Genomic DNA, 14151 nt, shown 5'->3' with positions numbered 1-14151 from the left:
GAGGCTTTCTCTTCACTCATGAGCTTTCCCCTGCAAGAGGAAGGGGCTCCACAGTGCACAGATGGCCAAAACCAGCCATGGATTCTCTTCTTTCCAGCCAGCTTGGTGCAGAAGTACACCAGCCCAAGATGTGCTCATCAGGAGAAGGAAAGCAGACCATAAATCCCTCCAGYTGTGATGGGAGCTGGGTCTGGGCCATTACCATGGCAGCCCCTTCTGCTCCTGTTGCCAAAGGGAACAAGCAGGGCACAGCGGTGCTGGCTGTGCTGCTGGGAGACGCAATCTGTCTGCAATGCTGCTTGTCCAGCCAGGGGGTTGGGCAGCTGTAGAGTGTATTTATATCAAACAGAGGGAAGGATTTTTTTTTTTTTTTTAGTACAGCAGGAAATAGCTGAGATAGTTACATACCTGGCGAGATGGCTGAGGAACAGCAGGCCAAGAAACATAGAAGATCTGGCATCACCTAGAGTATCTGTGTTGCACACAGTTTGCAAGCATTTGCGGCTGTGTGTGTATCTCCATGCCTGACAGAGGGCAGTGGGTCACAGCAAGGAAACCAAGTATGGCCAATAATTCAGGAGTCAGGGGCAAGCAGCCAGCATGTGAGAGGTGGCTTAAGGTGAAAAGAGTGGGCTCTATGCACAAGCAGTGAAGTGCTGGGCAGCATGGCTCTTCAGTGAGCTGCAACAGAGCACACACAGCCCAGCCACTGTCCTACCTTCAGGCCAGGTTCAGAGCCCCCTCACCTCCCCAGCAACAGATTTATCTGCTGACACAGAGYCCAGGTAGGGACAAGGCTCCTCCACAGCCAATGGGGAATACAGGAGAAAGGCCCAAAGCAGGAAGTGCAGAGTCCTTGTGATTCTTCACAGTCAGGGTGCCAGGACACCACTACAGAGCAATTTACTGCTCCTGTATTGAGGAAGGACTGCCCAGAGCCCACCAAGCCCCAGTACGAGGCCTGGCTCAAGGCTGGACTCTGATGAAGTAGTAGCTCTGCTCTGAGCAGGATGTCAGAATAGAGATCTTCAGAAGTCTTCCACTCAGCACTGCTGTTGTTTCTCCCCTGTCCCAAAGCCAAGATATGTTAGGCTCCTTGATCCATCTAGGACACCCCATGGCAAATCCCAGACAGGTATCCTCTTCCAAGACTCACTGTGCCAGTGGAAGCCTTACTGCCAGCAGACCAGAACAGGTAGAGGGGACCTGACTGCAATGGCAAGGAGTGAACCAGAGCACTTACTGTTCTATCATCAGCCTTGTGGTGAGGAAAGCAGCAGTGGGAAGCAGTCACAAGTACAATTCAGTATTGCAAAGGAAAACTGTCCTCAGTTTGACTGAGTAGAACACATCTCACATGACGTCAAGTGGGCTGTGAGAGACCAGCCCTCCAAAGCAGGGACAAGAAGAACCTCAGGTGACTGTCCTGGGGCTTCAGACAAAGGAGTCTTCTCCAGTACTGGTACTTCACTGTGTCTCCATTGCTGTCATCTCAACTCCTAAATCCCAGTCCTACAAGCAGAATAATTGTTCTTCCTTTGCTGAGGCCAAACAAGCCAGGTTCCTCCCAACCCTGTTCTCCAGACYATCCTCCTACTTACCATCTTCCTCCACTCTCCCCTTCACCTACATCTTTCTCACAGTGCAGCAGCCCAGCCTGGGCTAAGACTCATAGGTGAGGCCTGTCTATACTGCAGAGAGCAGATAGCCCTTCCTGCATCTCACAAGATGCTCTGACATTCATCCTTCTATGCAGCCTCCTCAACACGTGCTCAGGTTGTGATTGACTCTGATGCCAGGTCTGTATGGCAGAGCTGTAGCCAGACCCATCCTTTCCAGCATGGACCAGAATGGTTGATTCTTCCTGCCTGACTGTTTCACTTTCTAGTGTGCCCTTTAACGTGATCAGACTTTTTTCTTTTGGTAAGATCATTTATTTAATATGTCAAGATTATTTTGAATTCTCAATCAGTCCTTCAGGGTGCTTATAGCTTCAGGCAAGGCTGTGGAGTGTGCAGATGGGAGCAGCATGCTTTGCACTCAAGGGTGAAGCATCAAGGACTGCTCTTCAAGAATCATACTTGCATATAGGTTATAATATTTCCAGGTAATTCATGATTCTGTACTCAGACTAGTGTTGCAAAACAGCATCAAAAGGCTTCTTGCAGTCAAGAATGTGGCATGTGACTTTTCCACTTGCCTTTTCACTCACTGTAGAAAGAGTTTTGCTGCCTTTCCTCTGTTTTCAAAGGTTGCTGTGGTACCCTGAAGTCCATACATTCCTGTATATCTTTGTCAACAGGTGTAAATAGCAGTCACCTGGAAATGAACAGAAAGAGAAAAGCCCACCCAGTGTGACACATCCTCAAATACTTTCCCAGCTTACAGCAGTTTGGAGTTCATGGACCTCCTGAGCCAGAGTTGAGCCTTTTTATGTGGTAATCCTTCACGTATTTTTCTTCTATGAACTTGAGTTTTTCCTCTACGAACCCCACTGCTTTGAATCCATGTGATCTCTTAGTTTACTTGTTCTCARAGCTAATCCATTGAGTAGATTTCTTCAGTCAATTTTCAAAGTGCCGTAAGCAAAAAGGCTCAGCCTACCTGAAAATGCTGAATTTATCCAAGTGTCCTCTACCCAGATACCCAACTCATTCTAGGCTGAGCCCTCTATAGTCTTGGAAGGTATTAGCTGTGCTACCAGCTGACCACCAAAGCAAAAAAGGAATGTAACAATGCAACCATCTCAGAGTCAGTCACAGACACCTCTCCCCTGGAGTGCTGGGCTCCACAGACCACCTTCTCYTTCCCTGTTGGCCCTTGGAAGTATATCATCARTCTCCACCTAGGTCATTCTGCATCYGTCCATGTGCTMGTGTTATCCCATCTCTAATGATTTAATGTAGTTTCCGCTGTCTGGGCCCCTCCTCCTTGTTCTTTGAGATAATTGCAGAGATTTCAATTTTGCCAGATTCCTAGCCTCTCTCTGAACTTACTCCCTTAAGTTGTTTCTTTGAGGACCAGACAGCTGCTTTGCAGTATTTTTCCTTACATGTGCTTCCCAGGAGTTATTACGTAGCAATTTTCAGAGTCTGTAGTCTTCATTTTGCTGTTCTCTCTCCTTCCYTTTCCAAGACATTAATTGCACATCCTCTTCCAGCTGCAACTGTGAGTTAGGATAGGCCTACCACTAAAYGGCCTAACCAGGTCATTTGGATCAACATGGATTGGAGAGCATTCAGACAAGCAACTCAAGCCAGGAAATCCAAAGATGCAATGATCTCTGGCAAAAGGAGAATCAACAGCCAGGAGTGCTTGGTTGACACAGTTTCAACCACAAGAGAACATGTAATCAAGCCCTAGAAAGAATGAACTCTCACTTCATGATCACTGTCACCCAAACCATTATAACCTTCTCAGCCCTGAGCTGATTAAATCCAGAATCAAACCCACTTGTTTCCCTGTCTTCTATAGCAATCATATGCTTCAAGATGTTTACAGTCTRTGTCTAGTGATTTGGTTCTGGTTGGAGTTAACAAAGCTCAGCCCAGGTTCAGCTCCAGTTGAAGAAAAAAATAATAGTTTGGTCCATTTCCCATTTGGCTCCACTCCTCAATTTCCATTTGGGCAAGATCTTAAGGAACCAGAGGACCCTCTATCCTTCCTACTAAAGCAGAGCCACTGGACTCAAGGAAGAGCTAGGATTCACAGATGCCCCTAGGAAAGGAAGGCCTGGTCTCCAGGGGCTAATTCAAGGGCCTGAGGATAAAACATAAGAAGAGCGAGGRGAACAGACAGCAGCAGCCCATCCTRCCTCCTGAACATCTGCACAAGTAGGTGCTGGTGGAGTGAGCTGTAAATTACTTTTTGAGGCTGATTCYCCAATTCCTCAGTGTAGACAGAATTTAGATGACCTCACCCTAAGTCCAGAAGTGCTTTAAGATCATCCAGATGGACCTCAATAGACAAGAGCTTATCATMCAACCCAGGGCCCACAGCACTGCCTACCTGGCCTGCACACAGCCCTAACAAAAGCACCTAATCATCTTTGCCAAGTCACAAGAAATCCATTGCTTTCTKTAATGTCATTGATCCACTCATTAATTGCTGTTCTGGTGAAAGTTTGCACCTTACTACTGGGATAGACTTACTGACTCCAGTTTTCACYCATTGGATCTCATCCTGCCTGTTCCTGATACTTCCCAGTGGATGCCAGTCACTTTCTAGGATGCAATTAGGGCAAACAGAGCAGATGTGAATGGGAAAGCTATGCAGAGTAAAGGGGATGTGATCCAGTAGTCGGGCTGAGTCTCATGGATGTAATCAGACAAGTTAGGAGGAACTGTAGGGGATATGGTCTGGGGGCTTGCACTGAGCCACAGAAATGTGATCTAGAGTGTTACCTGGAGTCACAGGAATGTGATCTAGGTTTTACATTGASTTGCAGGGATATGGTCGTTGATGTGTGGAGCTGCCCCGAGTCACTGGAGTGTGACTGAGGAGTGATGCTGAGTTGTGAGGATGCTGTCCAGTGAGCTATGCTGAGTCAAAGGGATAAGGTCTGTGGTGGTGTTAAATGATGGTGATGTAACAGCAATGTGCATGGGCAGGGAGCAGTGGATGGTGAGGCCAGAGGAGTGGCATGAGGTGAGTGGCTGGGGCAAAGGTTGCTAGAGGTGGGGATGGATGCATGTGGGCAGAAGAAGGGACATCATGAAGTGGGACAGAGCAGGCAGGAGTGGTATGGGTGTGTCAGGGAGCCAAGTTGAGGGAGTTGCAGAAAGAGCAGATTCACTACATGTGTTGGGCATGACCAGGGGTGAACTGGAAGTCTTTGGTCATGGGAGAGATCAGCTGGCAATAGGGACAGAGAGGGAGCAGAGGAGCATGGAGGAAAGCGCAGCTGGAAACACAGAGAGGGCATATGAGTAGTGATCTATGGCCTAGGTATGTGGGGAAGTCAAGGGGACATGGTCTGAGTGGAGTTGCTCAGTGGTGAGGAAATGGTTGAGCTGGGCAGTGGGTGCTCAGATGTGGCTGAAGGCTACACTTCTAGGAGGGCTGCAGAGAGGGTACGTGCCATGAGCAGAGGTCCTGGCATTTGGGGTAAGGACAGTGAGCAATGGGAATGCYACCAGTTTGGGAGCACTGTGCCCCTGTGATGAACTGTGTGTGAGAATGCTGTGCCCTGGAGGGGCAGGAGGGGTAGGACAACCAGGCATTGGGGTAGAACGGGGGTGGGATCCCCATGGATTGGGAATACAGGTGAGGTGGGGCACCATGTGTTGGAAGTGCAGGCGGGGGTGGAAGTATCATGCWTTGGGAGTGTAGGAAGGGTGGAAGCACCATGATTAGGGGTGTAGGTGGGGTGGGAGCACCATGCATTGGGGGTGCAGGTGGAGTTCTGTGAATGGAGGATGTGCCTAGTGTGGGAGCACTGTGCCCCGGAGAACTGGTTAGAATGACGGCAAAGTTCCTGGTGTGAGCACGCACCTGGGAGCAGCAGTGGTCAGAGCTCTGCTGAGGTCAGCGCGAGGGTGGCAGGCCATGGTCGAGGAATGTGTTGGGTCCCTAGGGCTGCATGTGGTGTGGATAGTGAGGCTCACTGGCAGGAGGACAAACCTTCCCAGCCATGTGAACAATCATGAATCAGTTATGTGAGCTGCTCCCCTAGACTGCCTGCCTGTTCTGCTGGTCTGATCTCTGGCCAGCTCTGTGCCGTTYCGTGTTGATTTATATCTCAGCCTTTCCTTGCTACCTGGTCATGAGCCATGTGGGCGTCAGGGGCCAGTGCGGATGGTTTAGTGACAGCAGCCCTGGCCACAATCAATCACAGGAATGCTTGGATTTATGAACTGAGAAGTCGGGCAGGGGCCCAGTGTTCCCGGGGGGCTCGTGGTGCTGAGTGGTGTTTGTTAGGGGGCAAAATCCACTTGTCTCTGGACACCAAAGGGCTGAGTTTTAAGGAAGGACTGGACGGTTCAGGGCTGACAAATTCTGGCCACATTTGGATGCTGGGAAAAGAAAACACTGGGCTCTCCAGCATGCACGTGGAGAGCTGGTCCAGCCCAAGGCAGTGCTGATGCATGAAATCCCACCACCCATCGCATCAGATCTGCCGTCTGCTGTCTCCTGTCACAGGGAAATGGGTTGTCCTGTCTCTGCCTTCCCTACATGGGCTGTCCAAGTCCTACCTGGCTGTCACCATACCAGGGTGTTCCTCCCCTGCCCTGCCTCCATGACCCAAGTCTGGTCCATGGAACCATCCACTCCATTTTAGCAGGGCAAGTCCTGAACTGTGGCAGGCTGAAGTGCCCCACAGGATGGCTGTCGTTGCTCCCCTTGGCCCAGAATAGGCATCAGAGAGCTCAGAGCACTGAGGGTTCACTTTTCAGAGCTGTGCATGATTTTAGGGTCCCCTGAGGACATTTCCTGGCTCTGGGATCCTCCATGTATGACCAAGCAGGACATGGAATAGGGAGGGGAGTACAGAGTCAACCTATGCAGCCAGTGACTCCATTCAGGTCCAATAACCAGCCCTAAAACCCCTTGGGCCAGGAGCTTGCAGTCCCGGTCCCCAGAAGCAACAGTCCCCACTGGTGCCTGCCCATGTCTCACTCAGGGCTACAGGCTCCTATCTTGCTACAGAGCCAGTCTGGGGCCCAGCTGCTGTGACACCCTCCCCTAGCCAGCCACACTTAGACTGGCCTGCTGGCTCTACTCTTGCCCTTCCTTCCCACTGCCTGGCTCGCCTGATTTCTCCCTAGGTTCATACTAGAGTCCAAACCCCACAAACATCAGGCTCTGAGCACCCAGAACTGCAAACAGGCCAAGGAGCCTGGGGCCATACAAGGTGTTTAGGACCATGGCAGGAAGACAGAGAACTTTCTGCATGTGCAAATCACTGCACAGCACAGAGACACCAACATGGCACATGCAGCATGCCCCAGCCCACAAAGCCCATCATCTGTACCTACTTGTCTTGTCTGAAAGCTACATAGAAAAGCTCAGCTGGCTGATGAAGGCAGCATCGTGCTGCTCTTGGGGGGTCTTTTGGCCAGAGTCTTACATAGGGCCCGCAAGGCTGTTGTCCTACAGAGCTGTGCAGGGTAGAGCACCTCTGGGACAGGGCAATGCACCAGGCTGCAATTCTTGGTCAGGGAAAGCAGAGAGGAGGTACCTGGATGGACTGGCAAAATGTAAGCTGAAGGGGTTTGATTGCTCAGTAAGTCCTGGGAGGAGATGTCAGGAGAAGAGATGAACAAGGGTGCTAAAGGCAACACTGGCTCAGGAAGCAGGATATGGATACACAGAGGGCACTGGCTCCTCTGAGGGACATGCTCAGCACAGGGACCCACTCGCAGCAATACTCACAGCAGCATCTGCCCCCCATTCCATCTATCACCTACCAGGCAGAGTCCTTACGGGATGCTCACAACCTAGGGAGGCAGGGGCACGCATGTGACCCATGTTCCCTCCCTGGGGAGCTTGAGCAGCTGGGGCGATGTGCTGCGGTGATCATTTGCCATCCTAGGGTCCAAACCACCATGCTTGTCACAGCAGCCCTCTGCTTTCAGCTGAGCACTGTCAGATACCATTTCAAATCTGGACCTGTCATGGTGCCCAGCAGAGTACAAGCCTTATGCACACATGTTCCAGGTGACCAGCTGTCCATCACTAATAACAGTGATGCTAGTTGGGCTGATGTATGGCCATGTGGGCAGCCCAGCAAGCCTCCAGGGCACACACAGCCATGACACACTCTGAAGGTGCTGGATCAGCCAGGGTGACTGGAGCTGCTTCTCCACAGCGATTTCTGGCCTGTTGGTTGGCCTGGATGGCTGCTGTCCTGGCATTACAGCCAGTCTGTCCTGACAACCTGCAGTCCCTCTGTGAGGTGGGACCTCCTTCTGATGCCACTTTGTTCAGGAGGCAACATTAATCCCACCCTGAGAACCAAGATCATACCAGAGATGCCCTACACAGTCCCTGAAAAGTGCAAGTCCACCTGCTGGGTGTGCCAAGTGCCACCACACATTTGTGTACAGGAGTCCAAGACAATCTCATCTGTGGGATTTGCAGATCAGTTAGGAGGCAGATGACTTATTGTTAGATTTGGCAGAGCCCAGCCTCCTGCTGGAGCCCTTGAGATGCCTCTTAGAGGATTCAATCCCAACTCAGGCCTGATCTTTCCCAATGCCCACCTCAGCCCAGCTGCAGGTTTAACGGTGAGGGAACAGCTGTGCCCATCTAAGAGCCAAACTGCCCTTCTACCCCTCTGCTTTTGTCTTGGTGAGGGAAGGCAGGCCAATTTAGGTCATCTATCTGCCATCTCTTGGTTCAGAGTGGTCAGTCAAGTCTCTGTCTTGGGAACATGACTCTCCTGTCAGACTCTACCATGCTCATGGGTAATGAGGGCACCCTACCACTAGCTGTTTTGAAATGGTTGCACTGACATGGTCTGGCTCCAGCTCTAGCATTAGACAAGGTCTCAGGAGAAGAGATTTTGGGGCAGAGCTCTGCATTCTACCTGTGCCCCGGCACAACASAGCAATGGGCCCAATACAGCTAGGACAGCAAAGAGATCTCCTATCTTTACTAGAAGGAGTTGAGAACAAGAGTCCACAATGCAAGGAGCAAATCAGAGCCTGCCCACCACTCAAGTGCCCAGGGAACAGTGCCSTGGAGATACCTGGTCTTCTCTGTTCTCCTCAGGCACAGAGAGACCCTCCTGTCCCAAGGCAGATAGTCTGAGGACCTACTGTCACTCCATGGCCAAGGAGAGCACCTGGACTCCAGGGAACCACATCACAGCAGCAAAGGCGGCACATACCTGAGTAGACATGACTGGAGCCTGCCAGCAAAAGCCCACAGGCCAGGAGAAAGTCCAGCTTCAGCACAAGCACACTTTGCTGTGAGTAAACTTCAGTTTGCTGAAACCTGCTGCTGCCCCTTTGCAGAGTCTCCACCAGCCCTGTGACCCTGCACAGCCTCAGGGGATGGCACAGTTGAGTCCTTCAACATCACCACAGAGTATGGTCCAGAACCTGGCTTGCCAGGGCTGGGTTCAGGCCAGCCCAAAGCTGCTGTGACACGGGGTGCAGAGAGAAGCTGTTTGTACAGCTGTGCACAGCACGCTGAAGCAAGCCAGCCCCGGGAACATGATGTTTAGAAAAGCTCCGACTAATTTGAGAATTGATCTGTGCAAGTCGAGTCTTGGGGAACGCACAGCCCAGCTGCAGCCTGAAGGGGCCAAGTACAGGAGAGTCAGACAGGAGAGTAGAGCCAGCGGTGGGCAAGTAAGCGGGAGGAGGAAGCTAGCTGATATACTCTGCCTCTTGTTTACCTTGYAAATGAATGCCAGGCTTAAATTAGCAGTGGAAATTATGTTCAAACTGTAAAATGGGCTATTATAGGCTCAGACACAAAACTACCTCTGGTCACGGCCCATGCCAGAAAGGGAGACAGCTACCCCTATGCCACAAGATTCAGGCAGGCAGGACCAGACCTGCACTAGTGGCTGGAGAGGGTACAAAGCACAGGTGGGTACATCTGGTACCCTTTGTCACAGGACAGCCCCTTGGAGCTCCCTCTCAGGAACCATCTGGGTGCCTGGACAACCAGGCGAGATGAGGATAAGATCTGCTCTCAACTTCCCATCCAGGGGGAAGAAACCTGCTTTCACCAGTTCCTATCTCAGCCAGAGTCTGATTCCTCCCATCTGCCCCTGCTGTGCACTTCAGACCCACATAGACCCTCCCAAGAGATGCTCCGAGGCCATCACCAGGAAGCTCTTGGCAGTCTCTGAGCCAGCCAAGGTCAGCCCAGCCAAGGCTGGTGTTTGCAGACAGGCACTGAAGCCCACCCTGCAGTGGGAAGGGCTGCAGTTGGAGTTCACAGGGTGGTGAGTGAGACCAGAGCCCTGTCAGTGGCAGACAATGCTAGGAAGATTGGGAAAATCAGTGGGCCCTGGTCTCACCCCACTCAGCTGCTTGTGAACACATCTTACCCACAAGCTGGTGCTCTGAGTGCAAAAGGAGGGGACCTACAAGAGGGCAGTGGGCAGGCATGGGGCAGAGCATCCCAGCCCAGGCACAGCACAGCAATCCAGATTGTGGGCAAGGTGCTGGCAAGACTCATGAGGGCTGGGGTCGCTGGCAGGGTTTGGACGAGCCACAAAGCCAGTGCATCCCAGTTTGCTCCCAGGCAGGCTGGAGTGGCAGGTGCCAAGTTCAAGGCCTCCGAGCGTGGGTGGAGGGCTCCCTCTCGAGGCCCACAGTCATTACTGCCTGGGCCACCCTGCGACATCAAGCCCCAGAAGTGCCCACTCTTGGGCAGACCCATCTTCACCTGTGCAGCAGAAGCACAGCAAGGCTCCCACCTGGCTTGGGACATGCAGCCCAAGCAGGCAGGTCTTCAAGAGGAAGGTGTGTGACTTAGTTGTTAGCCCAGCCAAGGGTTAGTATGAGCCACATGGCCTGACCACAGTCACCCAACTGCACAAGCAGTCCATTTGTCTGTGGTTCCCAGGCATCATACATAAGGTGAGAGCAGCTCAAGATGTAAGAGAGCAGCTGGATGTCAGCAGAGGAACAGCCAAAATGACCAGCGACTGGGGAGGTAGTCAGCAGGACACTGTGACAACAGGAAGACCAAAAGTAACATATCTGAGCTGCAGAGCAAATGCTGATGTGAGCTGTGAGAATGGCGTGGGGGACCCACTGACGCTCACAATTGTCTCATGTGTTTTCTGTCATTAGCACGCAGCTTTCTCCTGTGGAAAAAAAGCCTCAAGCCAAGTTACCGGCTGCAATAGATGAGGGTGATCACATAAGCCAGAGTCCAAGTGAACTATCTTCACTACTAATGTCAGTGAGCTGTATCGAAAATGAGTGTCACTCTCACAGCACTGCAGAGACTTGCTAAGTGACAAGCATGCCACCTCCCTTAGAGAACAGTCCAAATGGGACCCTTTCTATCTACAAAATAACGAATGTCCTTCATTAATTAGCCAAATATGGTATATAGCAAATGTAAAGTGTCCAGATCAAAGAAGGTATCTTACCAAATCCTCGTCTCTTACATTGGCACTCTGCATAATTCYTGTCCTTCTTCTGGTGAGCACAACCCAAACATGGTACAGGCAGAACACTCCTTCGACACCTGCAGAGCTCCAAGGTGCTAGGTCTCTGCCCTCTGACTCCAAGTTCTTCTGTTGTTGCTTTTCAACTACAAGCACATGCAAAGGGAACACAGTGGAGACCGACCCATAGAAGTGTCTAAACAGCTCTAGTGGAACACATTTCAGGACGTGAAGTGATCTGCACAAGGTGCAGATGTCTTCTTCTTCTGGGGTTGGGATAGCTGTTCAACATTAGGACAATACATTACTTTTACATGTTGTGGGGCAGGACCTGTTCAAGTGGTGACAGGGGACATGAGGATGATGAGTACACATGGTAGAATGACAGTACAGTTTCTGGGCACTATTCGGCTGGGACAAGTGGTAGGACACGAGTCAACCTGGCCAGACAGCAGTCACCATGCACTTAGCATCCATTATATAAGGCAGCAATAAGGCAGTACCTAACTTGCAAAAATAATAAAGCAGCGGATTTTTTATCAGCGGTGGGATGGGACACAGCGTGGATACACTGCTGGGAAGGAGATCACCGGTCCAAGTAACAAGGCAGGACATGATACTTTCATGTACTGGGACAGGATGTCACCCATGGAACTGGTATGATACTATATTGCTATAAGCAATTTGCTGGGGCTATGGAGCAGGTGTGTACCTAATCATGACATCCAGATTATATCCTGGAAGTGCCCTATATAAGAGCAATAGAGCAATGGTGGCTTGTGGAAGTGGAGCTGGAGGCAACCTTTCCCACAGCAGAACCTCGGAAGCGCATAGGGTCTCTGCTGAAGCACATGTGCTGTAGTTACCCAGTGCCATAACCACTAGGGACCTAGTTGTCTCCCAAGCCCTCAGCACCAGACACTGGGTAGACCAGAGCGGGACAGCCCAGCTTCAGTGAGCTCAACAGATGGAGAAGGCTTCAGCAGGGCTCAGGCCCCTACTTCCAGCTAGGGCAGGAAGGTCCTGAAGTGACAGATAAAAAGTTTTGGGATGTCTGTGGGCAACCCCAAAACAAGTCCTTCCTCCTTCAGCCATTCTGGGTTCTCTGCAGATGCTGAGCATCCAGCACCTGAGGCCCTGTCACAAATCCTGCTGATAACCCAGCCTGAGACAAGAGGCCAGACAAGTTCAGGGAGCAACAGTCCTTTTCCTTCATGTGCTGGTCAATGAGGAGTGTGAAAGTCTCCTCTGRAGTCCACTGAGCACAGTAAGGTGGCTTGAAGATGCCCCAAGCTAAGGTTAGATGCATAACAACAAGGTGTCCTTTGAGATCTTTGAAATGAAGGACAGCTTGCAGCAAGACAGTGACTGTGCCCTCTGGACAGTGGTATCATGTCCAGGAAGAGGAGTTGTTCACCCCATCCCTGGCCTCACATGCCAAGAGACACAATGCTTTTTGGACACGTGCTCTGCCATAGCTGCCATCAGGTCTCTCTGCACTGCTTGCCCTASAGAGGGACTTCCCAGTGTGTGGGCGGTCCCACTTTCCTCTCTTTTCCCTGGACAGAAAAAGCAAAAAGAGCAAAAGCCTTCCAGCAGCTTTATTAGTGGTTCTAGGAAAATGTGCTCAATTGCCTTCCTCTTTTTCTCTCGCTACATGAAGCCTCAGTTCCTTCCAGTTCTTCAACAGCTCCATCTCTACATCCTCCTCCTCCCCTTCCTCTTCCTCACCAGCCACCCTGTTCACGAGCTCCAAGGCAGTTTGTAAGAACCAGGACATAAGGCAGGTGAGCGTGTAGGCAGGGCCCCAGGTAAGSCCCACCTGCAGGCCCTGAAGGTGCCAGCGGCAGGTCCCCAGAAGTCGCCGTGCCTTGATGAGCCGCCTCCTCAGAGTGTCCTGATAGGGTCAGAGGAAGATGAGGGAGGCGATAGCCCAGCCTGGCATGTCAGGGAGCCAGAAGAGAGCCAGGGGTGTTGCAAGGCAAAGAACCAGCTGGGAGAACAGGCCATCTTGGTCAGCCACCACGTCGTTCAGGAGACCTTCCCAGCACTACACCCCCCTGGGGCGGGGAGATTGGGGCCACCCCAYGGAGAGGAGTCCCAGGGGCAGGCCAGGAGCTGGCAAGGTGAGATCCCACCCCAGGAAGGGGCRGTAGGCACCCAGCCCCCATCACAGCTCACCAAGCCGTCCCGCAGCTGCGTCTGAGCCCAGCGCTGCCCCTTCCCGAACACCTGCCAGCCCAGCAGCAGCAGCACCATGACACCCAGCAGTGCCTCACGGGCCAGGCTGAAGAGCACATTGGCCCCCAGCTCCAGGCAGAGATGGAGGCCGCCGGCCACATCCCGCGGGACGTTCCAGCAGCGGGCGAGCAGGCGGGGGCAGGCAGCCCGCAGGCTCAGGCAGGCCTGCCGTGGCCCCCCGCATCTGCCAGCCACCGGCTGCCCCATCAGGGCGCCGCAGGAGCTGAGGGACGCGTCCGGCAGCGGCACGGGGCTGCGGTCCGGGAAGACGAGGAGGGTCTGGCGGCCCAGGGGGGCGGACAGCTGGGACCTCACCGGGGGCTGAGCACCCTGGGGACCAGTGCCAGACCCGCCATCGCCTCCCTGGCTGTCACCACGGGGACGCCAGACCCTGGCAGGCGCCACGGCAACCATCCTGGCTGGGGGCCCCAAGGCCAGGCCCCATAAACACTGCCGGCCGCAGGGTACCCCACAGTACCCCAGGTTCTCCCAGGGCTTGGGGCTCTGCCACAAGGCCGGGCCTGGGCCGGGGACCTGCTGGAGCCCAGCGAGGTGCTGGGGACCCCTCGGGACACCTCAGCCAGCATCCTCCACCCCCCCGCCGAGGCACTTGGTCGCGCCCTCACACCCCTGCTCAGGGCACTTGGTCGCGCCCTCACAGCCCCCCTCGGGGTACTCGGTGGCGCCCTCACAACCCCCCGCCCCCGGCACTTGGTCCCGCCCCCGCCTCCCCCGTCGAAGCGCTTGGTCGCGCCGAAGCGGCCGCAAGTGACCCGGGGCGGTGAGCGGGCGGCCAATGAGGCGCGAGGGGCGGGGCAGGGGCGGGG

Source organism: Rhea americana, unplaced genomic scaffold (assembly GCF_003343005.1).
Source record: "Rhea americana isolate MKP2758 unplaced genomic scaffold, rheAme1 scaffold_274, whole genome shotgun sequence".
Taxonomy (NCBI): domain Eukaryota; kingdom Metazoa; phylum Chordata; class Aves; order Rheiformes; family Rheidae; genus Rhea; species Rhea americana.
Note: the sequence above shows the minus strand (reverse complement) of the source record.